Below are 23720 nucleotides of genomic sequence, written 5' to 3' on the forward strand. Positions count from 1 at the left end.
AAATTAATGTTCTTCTTGAATGAAAAATATATGCATTGCATACCAACAACCCCAAAGTCTTAACTTGTTTTAGCATTAACTCTAAAGTCCAAAAGTTTCATCTCAATATCGTCTAAATTGGCTATGAGTGAGCCATGAGGTGCAATTCGTCTGGAGGCAAAATTTCCCTCCAGCTCTGAACCTGTGAAATTATACAAGTTATGTGCTTTCAAAATACAATGATGGGCAGTCATAAGATAGACATTCCCATCTCATTTTTGTTTTTGTTTTTTTTTGCAGGGCAGGAATAAAGATGTAGACATAGAGAATGGACTTGAGGACACGGGGTGGGAGGAGGAAGCTGGGGCAAATTGAGAGTAGCATCGGCATATATACACTACTGAATGTAAAATAGTTACCTAGTGTGAAGCAGAAGCATAACACAGGGAGATCAGCTCGGTGCTTTGTGATGACCTAGAGGGGTAGAATAGGGAGGATGGGAGGGAGGCTCAAGAAGGAGGCGATATGGGGACATATGTATGCATATGGCTTATTCACTTTGTTGTACAACAGAAACTAACACAGTACTGTGAAGCAATTATACTCCAATAAAGATCTATTAAAAATAAAAAAGATAGACATTCCCATTCTAAAAAGGAATAATAGGAAAGAAGGAACAGGTGATGGATCTAGAGCAAGTTCAAAGCCTAGCAAGGCAAATTCCATCAGATATTAAGGCTTGAGAATAATCCTCTTTGCTTTGATGCTTTGCTTTCAAAGCTCTACCCACTGGAGCCGAAGCACCACTCCCCTGGCTCTAGGTGGGAGTCCCAGTCCCTGGCTCCACAGGATGGTCTCAACTCCAAGGCTGTGGTCAGAGGCTGTCTGGCCTATTGAAACTGAGGTAGTGGCTCTAATAATTTCTAAATTGCTTTTGAGGTACTTCTCTTTTCTTGAAGGATAGTGCACGTATGCAGATAAATAGCTGTATGGCCCAGTCCTGCAGGATCTAAGAAGTCCAACATCTTTCTTCATTTCATCCTGTCTCCAGCCCCTTCAGTTCAAATTGGTACTGCTTCTGCTCTTATAATTACCATAAACTCTCTATCAAGTGATAGTCCAACTACACCTTTGGTGTTCTTTTCTGAACACAATTTCTCAGTTTTTTGCAATATGAACAGGCTGAGAATTTTCCAAATCTTTAAGTTTGGGTTACTTTTTGCTTAACATGCTTCTTTCTACTCATCTCTTTCTTCTCACATTTTACTATAAGCAGTCAAGTGGAACAAAACCCCACTTTGCATAGTTTGCTTAGACGTCTCCTCAGCTAAATATCATTCTCTTCACTTGCAAGTTCTACCTTCCACAAAACACTAGAACACAAATACAACCCAGCCAAGTTCAATATCACTTTATGACAAAGATTGCCTTTCCTCCAGTTTCCAATAACATCTTCCTCATTTCCATCTGAGACCTCACCAGAACTGCCCTTAATGTTCATGTTTTTACCATGCATTTCAAAACTCTTCCAGTCTATACTCATTACCCAGTTCCAAAGCTGCTTCCACACGTGTTTAGGTACTTGTTACAGTAGCAACTACCTGTCTTGGAACCAAAATCTGTGTTAGTCTGGGTTCTTCAGAAAAACAGAAGCATATAATGTATTACATATATATAAACAGGAAAGATATATCTTAGAGAAAGAGAAAGAGAGAGATCTATTATAAGGAATTAGCTCATATGATTGAATTTAGAGGCTGAGAAGTCCAATATCTGCATTTGGCAATCTGGAGACTCAGGAGAGCTGCTGACTTAGTTCCAGGAGGACAGCCAGACAGAGAGCAAAAATTCTTTCTTAGCCTTTTACTCTATCCAGGTCTTCAACAGATTAGATGAAGCCCACCGACATTGGGGAGGGCAGTCTGCTTTACTCTATTGATTAAAATGTTTATCTCACCTAGAAACACCCTCACAGACACACCCAGAAATAATGTTTAACCAGATATCTGGACACCCCATGGTCCAGTCAAGTTGACACATAAATTAACTCTTACAAGTCCACCCATTTTCAACTTGGCATCCATATACATCTTCTTAAACCATACTTAATCTCCAAATAAAGACAATAACAAGGTCATAATTCCACCCAACATTATACAACTATGCTGTGTACAGCTGGAAATGAACTAATTACTTCGCCAGAAAAGGAGGTAAAATCCTTAAACAATGTTTGCTCTTCTCCTTGATATCCTGTAACTTAAATACGATGATGTAAAATTAACAATATTTAAATGCTAAAGGCAATACATCTTAAGTTACAATAGAATATCATTTATTTATATTATAGACAGTGTAGACATGGTAATGAATATAAAAAACTGGGGGACGGAAAATGGTACTCAAAACGCTTGTTGAGCCATAATTTCTGCCCAAGACTGATTAATGCAAGAGAAGAAAATTTATTTAGTTGCTTATTTACAGTATACATTCTTCCAGAAAGCATTTCTTTTACCTCTACGGGTGTATAAAATATGACAAATTGGCAAAATAGAAAAAAGGTTGAGGTTAAATGAAGCTAGCAATAAGGTTCTAATCAATAACATGGAAGACCAAAGGGACAGGGTGGGTGAACACGTATTTATTTCTAAGCCTTCTACAACAAAAACTGGTTCACAGTTTTCATTGAAACAGACATTCTTGGCATTGGATCAGATATGAGTTTCTTCTGAGTAAAAAATGAGTTAAAATAAGTTAAATTGGTTATTTGATGGTCTAAGTAATTTGATTAAAATTTTCACTTTTCAAACAATTTTTCTGATGTTCTGGTGTAGTGGGAAAAAGCTTGGGTTCTGGAGCCAAATCTATTTGGTTTGAAATTCTGGCTCTTTTTTAAATTGTTTTTGGTTGTGTGATATTGGGCCAATTACTTAATCTTTCTGGGTCTTACTTTCCTCATTTGTAATGTAGATGCAGTAATACTTCTGTCATGAGGTGGCTGTAAGAATAAAATGTATATAAAGCTCCTTGTACTATACTTAATCCCCCTTTCCTTTCCTTCCCTCTTAGAGAATGTGGTATTTAGTCATAATGCACACAAATTTATTCTCTGTGAAAACCTGCAAGTGGGGCACAGATTGCAGAATTGTTGGTACAGGTAATATTAACACCAGCTGACTTTTGCTGAATACACGCTTAGGGTAAAATAACTATTTCTTTAAAAATACACACACTCAAATGAAGACCAAAAATGTGCAATTGCATGTGTGCACATGTACACACACACACATGCACACACACACAGAACCACCCCACAATATCTTATGTTAAGGTTGATCTCATGTATTTGATTCTTTGACGTTCTTCAGACAGTCCCATTTTCTGAAGTATGCGTCTTTAGACACATATGTCTTAGATATTGTAGTCTCAGGAAAGTAACTGTGCAGCACTGCAATTAGGTACAGAGCATTCTCTTTCTGTAGTGCAATTTGTGACCAGTAAGTCAAGCTTCAGAGAGTCCTTCCTCTAGAATTGTTGTGAAATAATTTTCACATGGAGTAGAAAATTAATAGGCTATTCATTTAAAAAGGTTTATCTGTTGTAAGACCTGTGTTAAATCCACTGCATCTCTTCACACTCATCCTTTCACCTCCCTTCACATTTTTATCCAGGTGAAATCAGGTCCAAATTAGCATCCTGAGGACATCTGGGGGACAAGAGGTCACAAAAGCATTCACATGAATGCTCTTGACATGGTTGTGGGTGCAAGTGTTTTCTGATTACATGAATAAAACCTTGAGGTCTCTTCCAGTCCAAAGTGGTGAAACTCCAGCTTTCCACTCTATGATGGCCTTTCTGAGTACCTGCCCTTCCCCTTGGGGATAATTGGCCAAATTTGCTCTACTGTGGGAATGACCCTGTAACCGTTATAGGATGTACCTGCTACAGTCAACTTGAAACACCTGTAGTTTGTTGCACTCTGTTCACTGACGCAATAGCTTAACTTAAGCCTGCTCTGATTATTCTGTGATATTTGAGCTCATGTTTTGGCTTATTTTTCTCTAGATTTCAAGACACTGTGACATTGATGAATTGCCTCAAAAAGGTAAAAAGGAATATTAGATGCTGTGTTAATGGTATCAGTTTGAAAATATCACAATATTCCCATAATTTATAAAAACCAGCAAAAGAGTAAACTACAAAAGAAGTGATTCAAAAAAATGTCTTTTAATAAAAGTTTAAAGTCTTCAAAATATATTTTCCCCTGGAGCAAACTTTTTTCATTTAATATTGTGTCTGTTAATTAGTGCTTCAAATTTGCAAATTCTTTATTGGTTTATATCAATGTAATACCCAAAGCTCATCTCATTGCCAGATTTGAATGAAATATGATCCTGTTTATTCTATTAAAATGAGGGCCTGAAATTGTTACCCAAATGCCACAGGAATTCTTGCCATTTTCTCATCAAATTCCTCATCAGATTTTTTGTTAAAGTCACATTGTTTTAGATTTTGTGCCTTGGCATTTAAATGAAATTCAATGTGCCCCACTGGAGGAAACATCTGTAGGGACATATTATGTACAATATCCATTCCAATCAAGCAGGAGTGTACTGAGAGCCTGAATGAGGAGCTTATTCTTGCTTCACTCTCCTCTGATGTGGCTATTGAGATGATCTATAAGAGGGGGAACATTTATAAAAATTAAACCAGCAGTGGAGCACAGTATTTTAAATGCTCAAATCAAATACTTTTTAAAGACACAATATCAGTTTCAGTGAATGGATTCCTGCATCTTTCTTTTGATGTAACAGACTTTATATATATATATAGCATCTGATCCAGACTTTAGACAGCTTAGAGAGTCATTTGGTGATGAGAATTTTCAAGGTCCATGTGCCCCAGTAAGCTCTTGTTTACTTGATTTTAACAACCTACCATGTCCTTCAATAGTCAGCCTCAGTTCATACACTCTGTGTAACCTTTGATATTTGCAATGTGACACAAAACTCTTACAACTAGTGCTGTGCCGAAATGGTCAAGGGATGAGAACAATTCCTGTCCTATTTTAGAGCCGCACATAATGGAAATTTTCCAAAATGGTCCTTGGGAAATGACTAGAGTATGATGGCTAGGACTCATATAAAATGGGGATAATTGTTAAACTGACCCCATAGAGCTTTAATATACATGGGGAATCAAACAAATAATGTGTGCAAAACACTTAGACCATGGCACATGGTAAGTGCCTAGTAAATATTAGTTATTACTGTTATTGTCAGGAATGACTTCCCAGAGGAGGTGGGATTGGTATTGGATGGTTTTCCATCAGCTTCAGAACAAGGTATTCATGTAGCAGGAATAGCTTGCACAATGGTTTGAATGTAGGGAAGCAGAAAGTGTACTGAGAGGGTCACTAGATCAGTTTAGTTGTTGCTGAACGCTCATAGTTATTGTCACCCTCAAGTATACAGAGAGCCTATTAATGTATAAGCCAGTGAGCAACATGCCAGAATACAAAGAGAGCCATGCAGTTTCAATCTAGACAACGCGCTCCTAGGCATGGTGTACATAAAAGAGATATTTCATTTCTAGGTACTTCAGTGTATAATTAAGTAACTGAAACACTGTATCGTAAACAACATGAACCATACAGCATTCTCCTGTCAAAATGCACTTAGATTCCTGTTGGAAGACAAAGCTGCTTCTAAAAGAAATAATTCAATCTCCCAGTTCATACTAAAGTGAACCATTCTCTCATCTTTTCATTGCTTTGCTTCCTGCTTACTTTTGCTATAGTTATGATGTGTATCATGGCATGAACATGGAATTATGTCTTTATAAGTAAGAGGAAGATAATGTGACACATTATAAAATGTAGATTATACATTCTCATTTCTGCCTTTCAAACTTTCTTTCAAATCCAAGGGCTGGCTTTGTAGGGCTAAATTTCATTCACTCAACTCAAAAAATTATTGTGTTTGGTAAAGTTTGGACAATTCTGGATTATATAAAAGTATTCAGGTTTCCTAACTTTAGGAACTTTAAAATGTTAATGGACATTTTAAATATATAGGAATAAGATGTAGTAAGCATGGTTTCTGACACTGATTTGGCATGGAAACCCTTTTCTATATAACATGACAGAATTTCTGCTTTTGGGAATACCCTTGGGATATCATGCTCAGTCTTATGGTCTTAGAGATGAAGGGATATTTATGTAACAATGATGGATGGTAATACAGACTAGACATGAACAATAGTTTTTAAAAAGTATTTCAAAATAGTGAGAGTATAATATTTTACTTTCACATAGCTTGATTCATCCAAGAAAATTAAAGCATTTCCTCTAGACTTGTGAACTCCTTAAGTATTAGGATCATTTTTTATTCCTCTTTGGAACCTCAATACCATATGTAATCACTCTTTCCACTGGGAATGCTAAATGTACAGGATGTGGATGGCCAGCAGCCATTTTATTTTGCTACATAGAGAAATCTTGTCTGAGAGGAAGAGGAGGAAGAAGAGAAAAAGGAGGTAGAGGGGAAGGACTTTGATGACACTGTTTCAGCTCCTGGATTTAGCTGTACCTGAAGTCAATATGCCCCAGAATTTTAATTTATGTAAACTTATTAAATTTCCCTTTACAGGTAAGCTTCTTTGCATTCTTTTACTTATAACTAAAAGTGTCCTTACGTATCAAAATTGCAGTCAACATATTCCAAACGTTGGAACTGGTTAAGCAGAGGTAAGATACATCAGTGTAAGGATTCTCCCATGCATGACTAATGTCAGTGTGGCAGACTGAGAGTTGACAACCCAATTCTAGTCTCTCTTTTATTACTATCATAATCAGTGATTTTCCTAGGTAGCAAAGTACCCAGCTGAAAAACACATTACCCAGACTTCTTTGCTGCTTGGGGATGGCAAGATGCTGCAGTTTTGGATATGAGATATAAACAAAAGTCTTAGCATAGGACTCTCAGTGAAGTTCCTTTGATGACAGCCATGCCCAGCTGGCATATGCCTTTCACCTTGTTCTTCCCGCTTCCTCCTATCTGTGCCAGCATCATAGTGTCTGAGATTATGCAGACTGGGTCCACACCTCAAGCATGTGGTGAAGCAGAGATAGAAGAAGGCGTTGTACCAATGACATCATGGTACTGCTCGGGGTTTTCAACTTTCTGATCTCTTAATGTGTGAAAACAAACCAACCAACCTCTATTTAGTTAAGTCATCATAAGTTCAATTTTCTGTTGTGTGTAGCTGAATATGCTTCTGAAATGACACAGCAAGACAGCTGCTTAAACTGTTGGCAATGAGTCCTGGGACTCCATCCAAAGCCTACCACATCTGAGGCATCAGAGGAAGGACGAGTGGACAATGTCAGTGGGCTGGGAGGTGCCGATGCCTTCTTGCAGTTGTTAGTAAGTCTTTTAGTAAGTCCTTTAAGAAAGAGATGAGCTTCAGTCCTTCAGTTCTCAAGCTGATCTTCAAAGACAGTCTGAACAGAAAAATTCAGATAATTATGTGTTCTGTGGATGAAATCCAATGATGTAATTGGCACAATGCCAGCCGACCATAAAAATTATTTTGATAAAAATGAGCATTTAGAGTGAGCACTAAAGACAAACTTCGGTGAATTCAGAAAATTTAATTGACTCAGCCTTGGGCTTGCAAGAAGGGTATTCTGATAAGTTGATTAAATAGCTCTATCGCAATATTGCTCAACTAGATGTTATGCTCATTATTGAGTCTATTATTTCATACCATTTAAAGATAATGTCTATTGTTTTTGTCCTTTTTTGACAGTATGATTGTTCAAAAATTCTATTCATAATGTAGTGATAAAAAGCATAGACTCTGAAGGGAAACACCTTGAATTTGAATCTCAGTTTTAGCCATTTGATCTTGATCAAACTACTAACTTCTCTGCACCTTAGTTCCCTCATCTCTGGAATGGAAATAGTAGTAGTACCAATGTCACAGAGTCATCATGAGGATTTAAAGTGTTAACACATGTAAAACACTTGGAATGGTGCCTGACTTTAGTAAACACAAAGTGTTAGCTATTATTATTTTCTTTTTATTACTATAAGAGTTGAAAACTATTAGACTATATTGAATTTTATTGAAATTTTTTTAACATCTTTATTGGACTATAATTGCATTACAGTGATGTGTTAGCTTCTGCTTTATAACGAAGTGAATCAGCTATGTATACATATAACCCCATATCTCCTCCCTCTTGCATCTCGCTCCCACCCTCCCAATCCCACCCCTCTAGGTGGTCACAAAGCACCCAGCTGATTTCCCTGGGCTCTGTGGCTGCTTCCCACTAGCAATCTATTTTACATTTGGTAGTGTATATATGTCCATGCCATTCCCTCACTTCATTCCAGCTTACTCTTCTGCCTCCCTGTGTCCTCAAATCCATTCTCTACATCTGCATCTTTATTCCTGTGCTGCCCCTAGGTTCTTCAGAACCAATTTTTTTTATATTCCATATATATATGTTAGCATATGGTATTTGTTTTTCTCTTTCTGACTTCACTCTGTATGACAGACTCTAGATCCATCCACGTCACTACAAAAAACTCAATTTCATTTCTTTTTATGGCTGAGTAATATTCCATTGTATATATATGCCACATCTTCTTTATCCATTCATTTGTCGATGGACACTTAGGTTGCTTCCATGTCCTGGCTATTGTATATAGAGCTGCAATAAACATTGTGGTACTTGACTCTTTTTGAATTATGGTTTTCTCAGGGTATATGTCCAATAGTGGGATTGCTGGGTCATATGGTAGTTCTATTTTTAGTTTTTTAAGGAACCTCCATACTGTTCTCCATGGTGGTTGTATCAACTTACATTCCCACCAACAGTGCAAGAGGGTTTCCTTTTCTCCACACTCTGTCCAGCATTTATTTTTTGTAGATATTTTGATGATGGCCATTCTGACTGGTGTGAGATGATATCTTATTGTAGTTTTGATTTGCATTTCTCTAATGATTAATGATGTTGAGCATTCTTTCATGTGTTTGTTGACACTCTGCATATCTTCTTTGGAGAAACGTCTATTTAGGTCTTCTGCCCATTTTTGGATTGGGTTGTTTGTTTTTTTTGATATTGAGCTGCATGAGCTGCTTGTAAATATTGTAGATTAATCCTTTAATGCTTCATTTGCAAATATTTTCTCCCATTCTGAGGGATGTCTTTTCGTCTTGTTTATGGTTTCCTTTGCTGTGCAAAAGCTTTTAAGTTTCATTAGGTCCCATTTGTTTATTTTTGTTTTTATTTCCGTTTCTCTAGGAGGTGGGTCGAAAAGAATCTTGCTGTGATTTATGTCATAAAATGTTCTGCCTGTGTTTTCCTCTAAGAGTTTTATAGTGTTTGGCCTTACAATTAGGTTTTTAATAAATTTTAGTTTATTTTTGTGTGTGGTATTAGGGAGTGTTCTAATTTCATTCTTTCACATGTAGCTGCCCAGTTTTCCCAGCTCCATTTATTGAAGAGGCTGTCTTTTCTCCATTGTATATTCTTGCCTCCTTTGTCAAAGATCAGGTGGCCAGAGGTGCGTGGGTTATCTCTGGGCTTTCTATCCTGTTCCATTGATGTATATTTCTGTTTTTGTGCCAGTACCATACTGTCTTGATTACTGTAGCTTTGGAGAATAGACTGAAGTCTGGGAGCTTGATTCCTCCAGCTCCAGTTTTCTTTCTCAAGATTAGTTTGGCTACTCGGGGACTTTTGTGTTTCCATACAAATTGTGAAATATTTTATTCTAGTTCTGTGAAAAATGCCATTGGTAGTTTGATAGTGATTACACTGAATGTGTAGATTGCTTTGGGTAGTAGAGTCATTTTCACAATGTTGATTCTTCCAATCCAAGAACATGGTGTATCCCTACATCTGTTTGTATCATCTTTAATTTTTCTCATCAGTGTCTTATAGTTTTCTGCATACAGGTCTTTTGTCTCCTTAGGTATGTTTATTCCTAGGTATTTTATTCTTTTTGTTGCAATGGTAAAAGGAACTGTTTCCTTAATTTCTCTTTCAGATGTTTCATTGTTAGTGTATAGGAATGCAAGAGATTTCTGTGCATTAATTTTGTATCTTGCTACTTTAGCAAATTCATTCTTTAGCTTTAGTAATTTTCTGGTAGCATCTTTAGGGTTCTCTATGTAGAGTATCATGTCATCTGCAAACAGTGACAGCTTTACTTCTTCTTTTCCAATTTGGGTTCCTTTTATTTCTTTTTCTTTTCTGATTGCTGGTGCTAAAACTTCCAAAACTATGTTGAGTAATAGTGGTGAGAGTGGACAACCTTGTCTTGTTCCTGATCTTAGAGGAAGTGGTTCCAATTTTTCACCATTGAGAATGATGTTGGCTTCAGGTTTGTCATATATGGCCTTTGTTATATTGAGGTAAGTTCCCTCTATGCCTACTTTCTGGAGAGTTTTTATCTTAAATGCATGTTGAATTTTGTTGAAAACTTTTTCTGCATCTATTGAGATGATCATATGGTTTTTATCTTTCAGTTTGTTAATATGGTGTATCACATTGATTGATTTGCGTATATTGAAGAATCCTTGCATTCCTGGCATAAACCCCACTTGATCATGGTGTATGATCCTTTTAATGTGCTGTTGGATTCTGTTTGCTAGTATTTTGTTGAGGATTTTTGCATCTATGTTCATCAGTGACATTGGCCTGTAGTTTTCTTTCTTTGTGACATTTTTGTCTGGTTTTGGTATCAGGGTGATGGTCACCTTGTAAAATGAGTTTGGGAGTGTTCCTCCCTCTGCTATATTTTGGAAGAATTTGAAAAGGATAGGTGTTAGCTCTTCTCTAAATGTTTGATAGAATTTGCCTGTGAAGCCATCTGGTCCTGGGCTTTTGTTTGTTGGAAGATGTTTAGTCACAAGTTCAATTTCGTTGCTTGTGATTGGTCTGTTTATAGTTACTATTTCTCCCTGGTTCAGTCTCGGAAGGTTGTGCATTTCTGAGAATTTGTCCATTTCTTCCAGGTTGTCCATTTTATTGACATAGAGTTGCTTGTTGTAATCTCTCATGATCCTTTCTATTTCTGCAGTGTCAGTTGTTATTTCTCCTTTTTCATTTCTAATTCTATTGATTTGAGTCTTCTCCCTTTTTTTCTTGATGAGTTAAGCTAATGGCTTATCAATTTTGTTTATCCTCTCAAGGAACCAGCTTTTAGTTTTATTGATATTTGCTATTGTTTCCTTCACTTCTTTTTCATTTATTTCTGATCTGATCTTCATGATTTCTTTACTTCTGCTAACTTTGGGACTTTTTTGTTTTTCTTTCTCTAATTGCTTTAGGTGTAAGGTTAGGTTGTTTATTTGAGATGTTTCTTATTTCTTGAGGTAGGATTGTGTTGCTCTAAACTTCCCTCTTAGAACTGCTTTTGCTGCATCCCATAGGTTTTGGGTCATCGGTTTGGGTCTCCATTGTCATTTGTTTCTAGGTATTTTTTGATTTCCTCTTTGATTTCTTCAGTGATCACTTCGTTATTAAGTAGTGTATTGTTTAGCCTCCATGTGTTTTTATTTTTTATAGATCTTTTCCTGTAATTGATATCTAGTCTCATAGCATTGTGGTTGGAAAAGATACTTGATCGAATTTCAATTTTCTTAAATTTACCAAGGCTTGAATTGTGACCCTAGATATGATCTATCCTGCAGAATGTTCCATGAGCACTTGAGAAGAAAGTGTATTCTGTTGTTTTTCGTTGGAATGTCCTATACATATCAATTAAGTGCATAGTGTCTAATGTATCACTTAAAGCTTGTGTTTCCTTATTTATTTTCATTTTGGATGATCTGTCCGTTGGTGAAAGTGGTGTGTTAAAGTCCCCTACTATGTATGTTTTATTGTTGATTTCCCCTTTTATGGCTGTTAGCATTTACCTTATGTATTGAGGTGCTCCTAGGTTGGGTGCATAAATATTTACAATTATTATATATTCCTCTTGGATTGATTCCTTGATTATTATGTAGTGTCCTTCTTTGTCTCTTGTAATAGTCTTTATTTTAGAGTCTATTTTGTCTGGTATGAGAGTTGCTACTCCAGTTTTCTTTTGATTTCCATTTGCATGGAATATCTTTCTCCATCCTCTCATTTTGTTTGTATGTGTCCCTAGGTGTGAAGTGGGTCCCTTGTAGACAGCATATGTATGGTCTTGTTTTTGTATCCATTCAGCCAGTCTATGTCTTTTGGTTGGAGCATTTAATCCGTTTCCATTTAAGGTAGTTATCTATATGTATGTTTCTATTACGATTTTCTTAAATGTTTTGGGTTTGTTATTGTAGGTGTTTTCCTTCTCTTGTGTTTCCTGCCTAGAGAAGTTACTTTAGCATTTGTTGTAAAGCTGGTTTTGTGGTGCTGAATTCTCCTAGCTTTTGGTTGTCTGTAAAGGTTTTAATTTCTCTGTCGAAACTGAATAGGATCCTTGCTGGGTAGAGTAATCTCAGTTGTAGGTTTTCCCTTTCATCACTTTAAATATGTCCTGCCAGTCCCTTCTGGCAGAATTTTCTGATGAAAGTTCAGCTGTCAACATTATGGGGGTTCCCTTGTGTGTTATTTGTTGTTTTTCCCTTGCTGCTTTTAATATTTTTTCTTTGTATTTAATTTTTGATAGTTTGATTAATATGTGTCTTGGTGTTTTTCTCCTTGGATTTATCCTGTATGGGCCTCTCTGCACTTCCTGGCCTTGACTGACTATTTCCTTTTCCATATTTGGGAAGTTTTCAACTATAATCTCATCAAATATTTTCTCAGTCCCTTTCTTTTTCTCTTATTCTTCTGGGACCCCTATAATTCGAATGTTGGTGCGTTTTATGTTGTCCCAGATGTCTCTAAGAGTGTCCTCAGTTCTTTTCATTCCTTTTTATTTATTCTGCTCTGTGATAGTTATTTCCACTATTTAGTCTTCCAGGTCACTTATCCGTTCTTCTGCCACAGTTATTCTGGTATTGATACCTTCTAGAGAATTTTTAGTATCATTTATTGTGTTGTTCATCATTGTTTGTTTGCTCTTTAGTTCTTCTAGGTCCTTGTTAACGTTTCTTGTATTTTCTCCATTCTATTTCCAAGATTTTGTATCATCTTTACTATTATTACTCTGAATTCTTTTTCAGGTAGACTGCCTATTTCCTCTTCATTTGTTTGGTCTGGTGGGTTTTTACCTTGCTACTTCATCTGCTGTGTGTTTCTCTGTCTTCTCATTTTGCTTAACTTACTGTGTTTGGGGTCTCCATTTCGCAGGCTGCAGGTTTGTAGTTCCCATTGTTTTTGGTGTCTGCCCGCAGTGGCTAAGGTTGGTTCAGTGGGTTGTGTAGGCTTCCTGGTGGAGGGGACTGATGCCTGTGTTGTGGTGTCTGAGGCTGAATCTTGTCTTTTTGGTGGGCAGGACTGCATCCAGTGGTGTGTTTTGGGGTGTCTGTGACCTTATTATGATTTTAGGTAGCCTCTCCACTAATGGGTGGGGTTGTGTTCCTGTCTTTCTAGTTGTTTGGTGTAGGGTGTCCAGCACTGTAGCTTTCTGGTCTTTGAGTGGAGCTGGGTCTTAGCATTGAGATGGAGATCTTTGGGAGAGCTTTCGCTGTTTGATATGATGGGGAGCCGGTAGGTCTCTGGTGGACCAATGTCCTGAACTTGGCTCTCCCACCTCAGGGGTACAGGCCTAACACCCAGCTGGAACACCAAAACCCTGTCAGCCACATGGCTCAGAAGAAAGGGGAGTAAAAAAGAAAAAGAAAGAAAGAAAGAAGAAGGAAGGAAGGAAGGCAAGAAAGAAAAAAAGAAAGAAAAAAGAAAGAAGGAAGGAAAGAAGGAAAAGAAAGTTATTACAATAAAAAATTATTAAAAATAAAAAAATTAAGAAGTAATTTGAAAAAAAAGAAAAATGAGAGCAACCAAATCAAAAAACAAATCCACCAATGAAAGCAAGCCCTAAAAATTGTGCTAAAGAAACAAACACACACAAAAAACAGATAGACAGAACCCAAGGACAAATGGTAAAAGCAAAGCTATACAGACAAAATCACACAAAGAAGGGTAAGCTGGGACAAAGTGAGATAGTGGTAGTGTATATATGGACATATATATACTACCAAATGTAAAATAGATAGCTAGTGGGAAGCAGTCGCATAGCACAGGGAGATCAGCTCGGTGCTTCGTGAAAAAAAAGCACACAAAGAAGCATACACATACACACCAAAAAAAGAGAAAAAGGAAAAAAAAATATATATCTATTATAAAATAAAAGGAAGAGAATAGTCAAATCAATAAACAAATCTACCAATGATAATAAGGTCTAAATACTAAACTAAGATAAACATAAAACCAGAAACAGATGTAGAAAGCAAACCCCAAGTCTACAGTTGCTCCCAAAGTCCACTGCCTCAATTTTGGGATGATTCATTGTCTATTCAGCTATTCTAGAGATGCAGGTACACCAAGTTGATTGTGGATATTTAATCTGATGCTCCTGAGGATGCTGGGAGAGATTTCCCTTTCTCTTTTTTGTTCGCACAGTTCCTGGGGTTCAGCTTTGGATTTGGACCCGCCTCTGATTGTAGGTTGCCTGAGGGCATCTGTTCTTCGCTCAGACAGTTCGGGGTTAAAGTAGCAGCTGATTAGGGGCCTCTGGCTCACTCAGGCTGGGGGGAGGGAGGGGTACAGAATGTGGGGAGAGCCTGCAGTGGCAGAGGCCAGTGTGACGTTGCAACAGCCTGAGGCGCACTGTGTGTTCTCCCAGGGAAGTTTTCCCTGGATCGCGGGACCCTGGCAGTGGCGGGCTGCACAGGCTCCCGGGAGGGGAGGTGTGTATAGTGACCTGTGCTTGCACACAGGCTTCTTGCTGCCTGCAATAGCAGCCTTAGTGTCTCATGCCCGTCGCTGGTGTCCGCGCTGATAGCCGCGGCTCGCGCCCGTCTCTGGAGCTTGCTTAGGCGGTGCTCTGAATCCCCTCCTCGCACACCCTGAAACAATGGTCTCTTGCCTCTTAGGCAGTTCCAGACTTTTTCCCAGACCCCTCCTATCTAGCTCTGGCGCACTAGCCCCCTTCAGGCTGTGTTATGCAGCCAACCCCAGTCCTCTACCTGGGATCCGACTTCCTCCGAAGCCCAAGCCTCAGCTCCCAGCCCCACCCACCCCGGTGGGTGAGCAGACAAGCCTCTCGGGCTGGTGAGTGCTGGTCGGCACCGATCCTCTGTGCAGAAATCTCTCCGCTTTGCCCTCTGCACCCCTGTTGCTGCGTTCTCCTCCATGACTCTGAAGCTTGCCCCCACCATCCCCTATCCCCACCAGTGAAGAGGCCTCCTAGTGTGTGGAAACCTTTCCTCCTTCACAGCTACCTCCCAGAGGTGCAGGTCCTGTCCCTATTCTTTTGTCTCTGTTTTTTTCTTTTGCCCTACCCAGGTACGTGGGGAGTTTCTTGCCTTTTGGGAAGTCTGAGGTCTTCTGCCAATGTTCAGTAGGTGTTCTGTAGGAGTTGTTCCACATGTAGATGTTTGTTTGATGTATTTGTGGGGAGGAAGGTGATGTCCACGTTACTCCTCCACCATCTTGAAGGTCTCCGCGGCATGTTAATTAAATCTGTTTCCTGGATGAAAAAAGCTGGGAGGTTTGGAGTTTGCAAGAAATGTCCCTCTGTTTAAGCAGATCCAGGCTTACCTCTATACTTTTGTAAACATACCTCTATATGCCAACACCTACAGTGTGTGCACTGAAGGAAAGCTTGGCTTTGGCTGCCATAGCAGGCCATTTCCAGTTAAAGTTAAGAAGCACTTCGACCAGTAACAGAAAACCATCTGGATAAAACACATCCCAGGACTGATGAGGGTCAGAGATGAGAAATCACCCTGTTCTCCTATGATGAACCCCTTAAGCTTCCATTTCTCCTCCTGCTTAAAGATGTATTGATATTAAATCCGGTTTTTCTTCTGCCCTCTCTAGTCTGGGTTGATGGGGTTTAGATATTTTATATGTCTGCTAAGAGTTGTCTTTCTTCATCTAATAATAATATACCTATTAGGATTAATCAATAATATATCCAGTCATGGAGCAGTGATGTGAAGAGACTAATGAACCTAGGTTTCCTTTGGACCATAATGCTAAGATTGCTTATAGTACTGCCTATTTTCCTTGCCTATCTATTCAGTTTACACTATTTAGATTTTCTTTCTTGGGCAGAATAGTCAAATAGATCTTAAATATTGGTCTCTAAAGTACTCGGGTAATTTTGACCAGAAATTAGTAGTCAGAATCATACTGAAATATTACCTAAATGTACATGTATGCATATATACATGTATACATATTTGAATGCATGTGATTGAAATTAGGTCTACCTTTGACACCTCTTGTGGCAGCACAGATGGTGGCGTGGGTTATCACACATCAGGGGGTAAGATCCCAGAACTGTGTCTCCAGGCAGGACAGCTCTCAGCTCTGGGCTGGACACGCTTCTAGTTGAGCCATATGAAATACCTGCCAAGGGCTTCGTTAGATGGTATTAGATACTTGGAAAAAATAACCTCTTTTGTAACCCCTGGATGGATATAAAGATATGAGAGTAAGTAAAAATATGATTGGGAGGAAAAATCAAACAGCTAAGATCATTTCATAGTAGGGGTAAGGGAGCATTGGTCCTTGTTTACTATGAGATCATGGCTTTTATAATGTATCTCATCTTTTTCTGATGAAGATTCTCTGTCTGATATGGATTTCAAAATATTTCCAACTTTGAAGATTAGTGGCTTTAGAGACATGAGACTTTTTTTTTTTTTTTAAGGAAGCACAGGTACTGCTATCTTCTTAGACACAGTTTTCCAGATCAAAAGTATTTCCTACTCTATTGTTTCTTACTGTGGAAAACACTAATTTAAACAGCATCTACCAATGAATATGGATCAAGGGTAAACAAGCCTATAGCATTTGGGTAGGCTTAAGTCCATTTATGCAAAAATCAAATTATGGCTGGGCTGTTTTTTTTTCTTTTTTAAAAATTTCTTTCTTTGTTTTATTCTTTTCCTTCTCCTGGAAACAATTGATAACATCACTTCAAAAGAAATTAATACAAAGAATTAATTAGCAGAATCTAATATCCAATAAATGTAGTCTGGAAAAAAATTTTCATGGATGGGTGATCGTAACATTAAATGGAAACAGAGAGGTAAAGGAGCAAATTATGTTTCTGAGTCAGATTTTTTTTCCTCCTTTTATTCATACATTCATTGAAAGAACAATCGAGGAGAGCAATAAACTAGGAAGAGTTAGGTCCTCATGAGAAACAAATCGGAGCCGTTAGGTAACATCATAAAGTAGCCATTTAGTACATTGACCTCATGTATTTAAAGGTTATGAGATTTTACAGTAGTTGGGTTATAAAATATCAATTTAGAGCAACAGCAAATTTCCTGATATTCATTTCAGTTTATAGGCAATTCCTGTTCTGACACAAATGTATAGCCTGGGTGACCAAGTTCTCTAGGCCATTGCTGCATTTTCCTTGAGGTGGGGGAAGTCTCAATGGCTTTTACCCAGAAAATCTGTGGGCTAAAAACTCCCCCTTAGTCAAGCCATTTGTATTATAGGAGGCTTTAAAACAGTCCCGTAATTTATTAGAGCTCTCACAGTTTTTCCCTTTTTAGCTTCTATGCCAGCAAGGGAAAGGGAGAATATTAAGGATGTTGGGTTTACATGATCCTACTTTGAGGGTTTATATAGCCTCTGAATCCTATACATCACTAATTGCGACAACTAAAAATAAAGTATGACTAAAAGAATACTGCCATTATGAACTACTTGCTATGTTAATATTCAGATGAAGAGTCTTTTTCATTCGTACTTCATTGCAAAATTAGAGAGTTTTTTTTGCTTCCTTAAAGATGTATGCTTATTGAATGTATTTAAATTACTAGCTAATTTTTTCAGGGGGAAAAACCCTGAGGCAAGTGTAAAACTAGTAGCTACAGAAAGATGGAGAATCAGATGTCTGCTGGGCAAATTGACAGAACTCATTAATCTTCGATGCAGTGTGCTATAGAGTCTGTCCTTTCATGCACCTGCCCAAGCCGAAAGTAATTACACGATGGCACTATTAATACTGAAGAGCTTGAGTGGGGAGAGGGTTATCTCCTCTTCTTAGTAACTGATTGTCGGCTGATTAGTGGACAACATTTTTCTTGCAGCATAATTGCCTTTGTGCTATCGTAGCCTCTCTGACCTGGGTTTAGGCCATTGCACTGATTTTGAGGCCCTGACAATAGCATGGCAGCCCTGAAAGTAATGAACTGGAGCTCAATCACTGCAAATTCCCCAAACAGTAAATGCCTAGTTAAATAAATGTATTTCAATGATATCCTGGATAACAGAAATCATACCAAAGATCACATTTTTTTCTTTCTAGGAAGACCATAATATTCCATTTGGAAAAGTGTGTATTTGGAAGGAATAAATGGATACCATGATATATGCCATTCGTCTTTACTGGCTGTGATGAACTTATCAGAAGCAACTTTTGTGGGATTTTTAAGGAGCCTAAGTAGAGAATTCGAAGATTTTAATGCCATTTTATTGTGTGGTAGCCACAAATATCAAATAATAATCTCTTTCTTATCATAAAAATATTTGATGACATACCTTTATGTCCTGTATAAGGTGCTGGAGTAAGAAGGGGAAAAGTGGGAAATACATGTTTTAAATCTACGATCTTAATAGTTCACCAAATTGGAAGTGAATGAATATTATAGGCTTTCCATCTAAATGTCAATGATGCCAACAGAGTTTCCTTGAGTTCCCATGAGCAACCTTCACAGTTTTGCAGATAGAAGTAAGACTATTACAATCCATTGCCTAATTTTAAGAGCACTAAACAGAAAGTCTCTAAAACTTCAAAGGAGAAAATGCTACCATATGAAAGAGAATCTGGTAATCATTAAAACAAGCTCTGTGTCCTCAGATTAGGAGGTCAAATTTTTCCTCATTTGAAAACTGAGATACAGAGAAGATCCTGGTAATGCTAATTGTCTCCATTTCTTAGCCAAATATTCTAATGCTTTTAGGAGCATATTCAGCAATATTTACCCATATTTCTAATTGAGGCCACTGACCCAGAAAAGCAACATTACTAAATTAGCTAGTAATTTAGCCACATTACTAAATTTGACTTGCAAGGCTCAACGCAGTATAGTTGCACAAATATTTGAACAAGAAGAAGGCTACCTGTTAGAGCACACTATCCTAAACCAACAGGTGTGATACTGGCTACAACAGCTGATTTATCTCAGCCATCATCATTTGTGTAAGCTTACATTTATTTTTAACAAATTTATTTATTTTTATTTTTGGCTGCATTGGGTCTTCATTGCTGTGCGCGGGCTTTCTCTAGTTGTGGTGAGTGGGGGCTACTTTTCGTTGCAGTGCGTGAGCTTCTCATTGTGGGGTCTTCTCTTGTTGCGGAGCATGGGCTCTAGGAGCGCGAACTTCAGTAGTTGTGGCACACAGCCTCTCTCAGGCTCTAGAGTGCAGGCTCAGTAGTTGTGGCACATGGGCTTAGTTGCTCCACGGCATGTGGGATCTTCCCAGACCAGGGCTCAAACCCATGTCCCCTGTATTGACAGGTGGATTCTTAACCACTGCACCACCAGGGAAGCCCTAAACTTACATGTTGACTGTGCTCTTGTTTAGTTTTGAGAAATTATAGGAGTATTATTAATCCCAACATAATAATAATAGCAATGTTGCAAATGCTAGTAAGGAGAAGTGTAGGTTATGATGCAGAGTGGAGATAATTAAAAAATGGAAAGGGATGAGACAATGATAAGTAAGTATCATAATTTATTGTGAATTAGTCATTTGACAGTGAGAAAATTCTGAAATACAGAGTGAGTCAGCCATAATGTGAAAAGTACAGCATGTATATATTCAACTATAATTGTCAAGAGATGAAAAAATGTGATTGATGGAAAATCTTTTGAGTGTGGCTAGAGGATCAAAGTAAATTCTCAGTGAGGATTAGCTTAAAGTAAATTCAGTGGAAGGTTAAGAATTTGAGAACCTAAAAGCTAAGCATAGTGTACCACTGATGAAACTTTCATCAAGTCCCAGATGGAACTTATTCCAATCTGTACAACATCAAAGTGAGTGGTCAGCACATTGAAGGTGAAACTGTAACTGCTGAGGAGTTCCCTCTGACTCTTGCTGTGATTATCACAAAGAGGGCTATTTGTTTTAATGGGTTGTCAACAGAGATGAAATTCATCTATTTTAGAAAAAGATGCCTCATAATATGATGTAGACAAAGTTTAAAGCTATGATAGGCCAACTCACACACCTATTTGATGGAAATGATCTGAAATTTCAGTTGAAACCCCTCATGCTTTTTGTGCAGAACATCCAAGACCTCTTCAGAATACTGCTGAACATCTATCTGTTGTTTAAAAAGCTAACCCAAGAGCCTAAATTATACTCTATTTTTGAAGATTTTTTTTTCTACCACATCGTTCCCAGTTAAAAAATGTAACCTGAACATGTTGCCTTTTAAAATCTTCTTTATCATGATAATGATAAACGCCCATGAACATCGACTTTCCCCCCATTTTTCATTTAATCATTATCATTCTGATGTCTGAGTTGTTTACCTATGTCCAAATTTTACCTCAATTCCATAACCAATTGGCTAGGGTTTTATTAATTTTGATATAGGAAAGATTATCTGAGATTCATGTTTAAAAATGACTAAGTATGAATATTTTTTCTGCTTCTTTCCCTCAAAATTCACCAGTAAAAACTATAAAAATCTAAACTAGAAAAATAAACACTCTATGTAAAAAAACAAAGTATCAGCTACAGCTGAACACTTTTATAAATAAGCATACTTACGTAGTGTGAAGTCTGAATGGGAGTTGACAAGGAGCCTACCCATGAATGCCATCTTGAAACCAAAGCAGAACCCATACTTCCCTAAAAAGTATCTTTGGTGTGAAAGGATATTATCTAAGGGTCTTTTCATTGGAGGTAAAATCTAGGGATGTGTGTGGGCCAAGAAAGAAGTGGGAAGTAGCTCTGTAGAAATGTTAATACTATAGAGCTTCAAGTTAGTACTGAAGGAGACAACTTGTCCACAAATCGTCTTACTCTTTTACTTTAAAATTATCTACCCTAAGGCTTCCCTGGTGGCGCAGTGGTTGAGAGTCCGCCTGCTGATGCAGGGGACACGGGTTCGTGCCCCGGTCCGGGAAGATCCCACATGCCGCAGAGCTGCTAGACCTGTGAGCCATGCCTGCACGTCCGGAGCCTGTGCTCCGCAACGGGAGAGGCCACAACAGTGAGAGGCCCACGTACGGGAAAAAAAAAAAAAACTACCCTAAGGAGGTATTGCTATATGTGAAGGAGGGGTGGTACAAGGTGTGGTTAAAGGGGATGCTTTGTAGTTTAAGAAGTCAGCACAGTCTGAACATTGACATTTCAATTGTACAATGAGCAGACCAACCCTAATGTCTTTTCATTACAGGCATCATTTCAACATATTCCTTAAAATATTGTTGAAAAGGTGCTATTTTTTGGGAAATGTGTTCAGGAGGAGCAAGAACTTCCTTTGCTTATCTCTAGCCATACCATTTTTCCCAGACGATAACAGACTTCTTAAGAGAGTGTTTAAGACACATATCCCATAGAAGCTATTGACTGCTTTGATTTAACCCTCTTTTCATCTCTTCACACTTTATTCCATAAAGAGCCAGCTACATTTCAAGATGAGTAATAATCACGGCAGAATTAACATGGGGCCTACAAGCATAAACTATAAAATAAAAGAGAACAATAACATAATCAGAAGGTAAATGAAAAAACATATTGCAGGTTTAATTAAATAGGAAAATGCAAACTTTTCAGGTTTAAGAAAATGCAGGCCACTGATCTTTCTTTAAAAGGAGCTCAAGGAAAATATGCTAGTCTTCAAAGAAAAAAATAATAAAAAAACTGAAGGAAGTAAAAAGAGAGTTTGTAGTGATCTGAAAAGCAATGGAAGATAAAATAAAAACATTGCAGGGATGAGTAAATGAGTAAACGTGACTGAAAATACTACTCCAGTTATTGAAGAAAGGACTACAAAAACTTGAACCGGGGAAAAAGCAGGAAAAAATGATGTAATAGCAGATAAATTCTCTGAAATAAATATCTGAATATATAGGTAAACAGGTTTATCCTGTCCTAGAAAACAACTGATATAGAACTATCCACAAAAACAAATTTCCTAGAGGATGGCAGGGGTAAAGATAGCGTCCTTTTCTATCTGGAGAAGAAAAATTAAAAAACAAAAATATATGTGAACATAATATTAGGCTAGCCTCAGTCTTTCCACAGCAACATCCAGTGCCAGAGGAGAGTGGTGCAATAGCTAAAAATTTCTGAAGGAAATAAAATATAATCAAGGATTTTTATACCCAACTGTATTCTCCTTCAAGCTTAAAGTTTAAAGCATTCCTCATATGCAAGAACTCAGAACACAGCACTCGTGAATAATTCTTGAAAACATATTAGGTAATTTTTGCCAACCAAAAGATGAATCAAAATTAAAACCTCATGAATAAAGAAGCCACGGTAAAAAGGACTGGTTTTAAGCATTGAAACATAAGAAATAATAACTAAAAAATTATTGGAATTATTGATTGTAGAACAAACTGTAAATATGATAAACTCTGATATAGTAAAATGAATAATATAAGTAATAAAATTTGGTGATATGGGAGAGGAATGGCAAGAAGTGGAATATCCTAATTTATTTATTTATTTATTTTTTGTGGTACATGGGTCTCTCACTGTTGTGGCCTCTCCCGCCATGGAGCACAGGCTCCAGACACGCAGGCTCAGCGGCCATGACTCACGGGCCTAGCAGCTCCGCGGCATGTGGGATCTTCCCGGACTGGGGCACGAACCTGTGTCCCCTGCATCGGCAGGCAGACTCTCAACCACTATGCCACCAGGGAAGGCCCTACTAATTTATTTTTATAGCAAGGACAATAGACATTGCCTAAATCAGGAACATAGTTTTTAAAAAACTTATTCCATTTCCAACTTTTCACTATTTTCATAATCTTTTTTTTTTTAATATTAGTTGAATTTCTTTTTAGAAACACATCTCTTATGGTAAGGAAATATTTTAATTTTTCTTTTAAATGCATGTATAATTTAATAAAGTATTTTTTATTCTAAAATGGGATATATAGAATGATTCAATTTTGGAAAGTCCTGCATCTATCTACCTATATGTATTAATTACATTAAATTTCTATCGTTACCAAAACTACAGTTGTTGAGGTCAGAGGTCTAACATGGATCTCACTGAGCTAAAATCAAGATGCCCCTTTCTGTATGCTCTAGGGGAGAATCTTTTTCCTGCTCTTTTGAGTTGTTGATAGAATTCAGTTTTTTGAGTTTATAGGACTGAGGTTCTTGTTTTCTGCTGGCTATAACTGGCCATGCCCAGCTTCCAGAGGCCACGCCATTCCTTGGCTCATGTCCTTCTTTCTTCACTGTCAGAGGCAGAAATGGCAGATTGGATTCTCATGCTTTATCTCTCTGATTCTTCTTCCATGGTTTCATCACTCTGAATGCAACCTGAAAAAGTTCTCTGCTTTTAAGGACTCCTGATTAGATTTGGGTCACCCAGATAATCCAGAATTATCTCCCCATATCAAAGTCCATAACT

Source organism: Orcinus orca, chromosome 1 (genome assembly GCF_937001465.1).
Source record: "Orcinus orca chromosome 1, mOrcOrc1.1, whole genome shotgun sequence".
NCBI lineage: Eukaryota > Metazoa > Chordata > Mammalia > Artiodactyla > Delphinidae > Orcinus > Orcinus orca.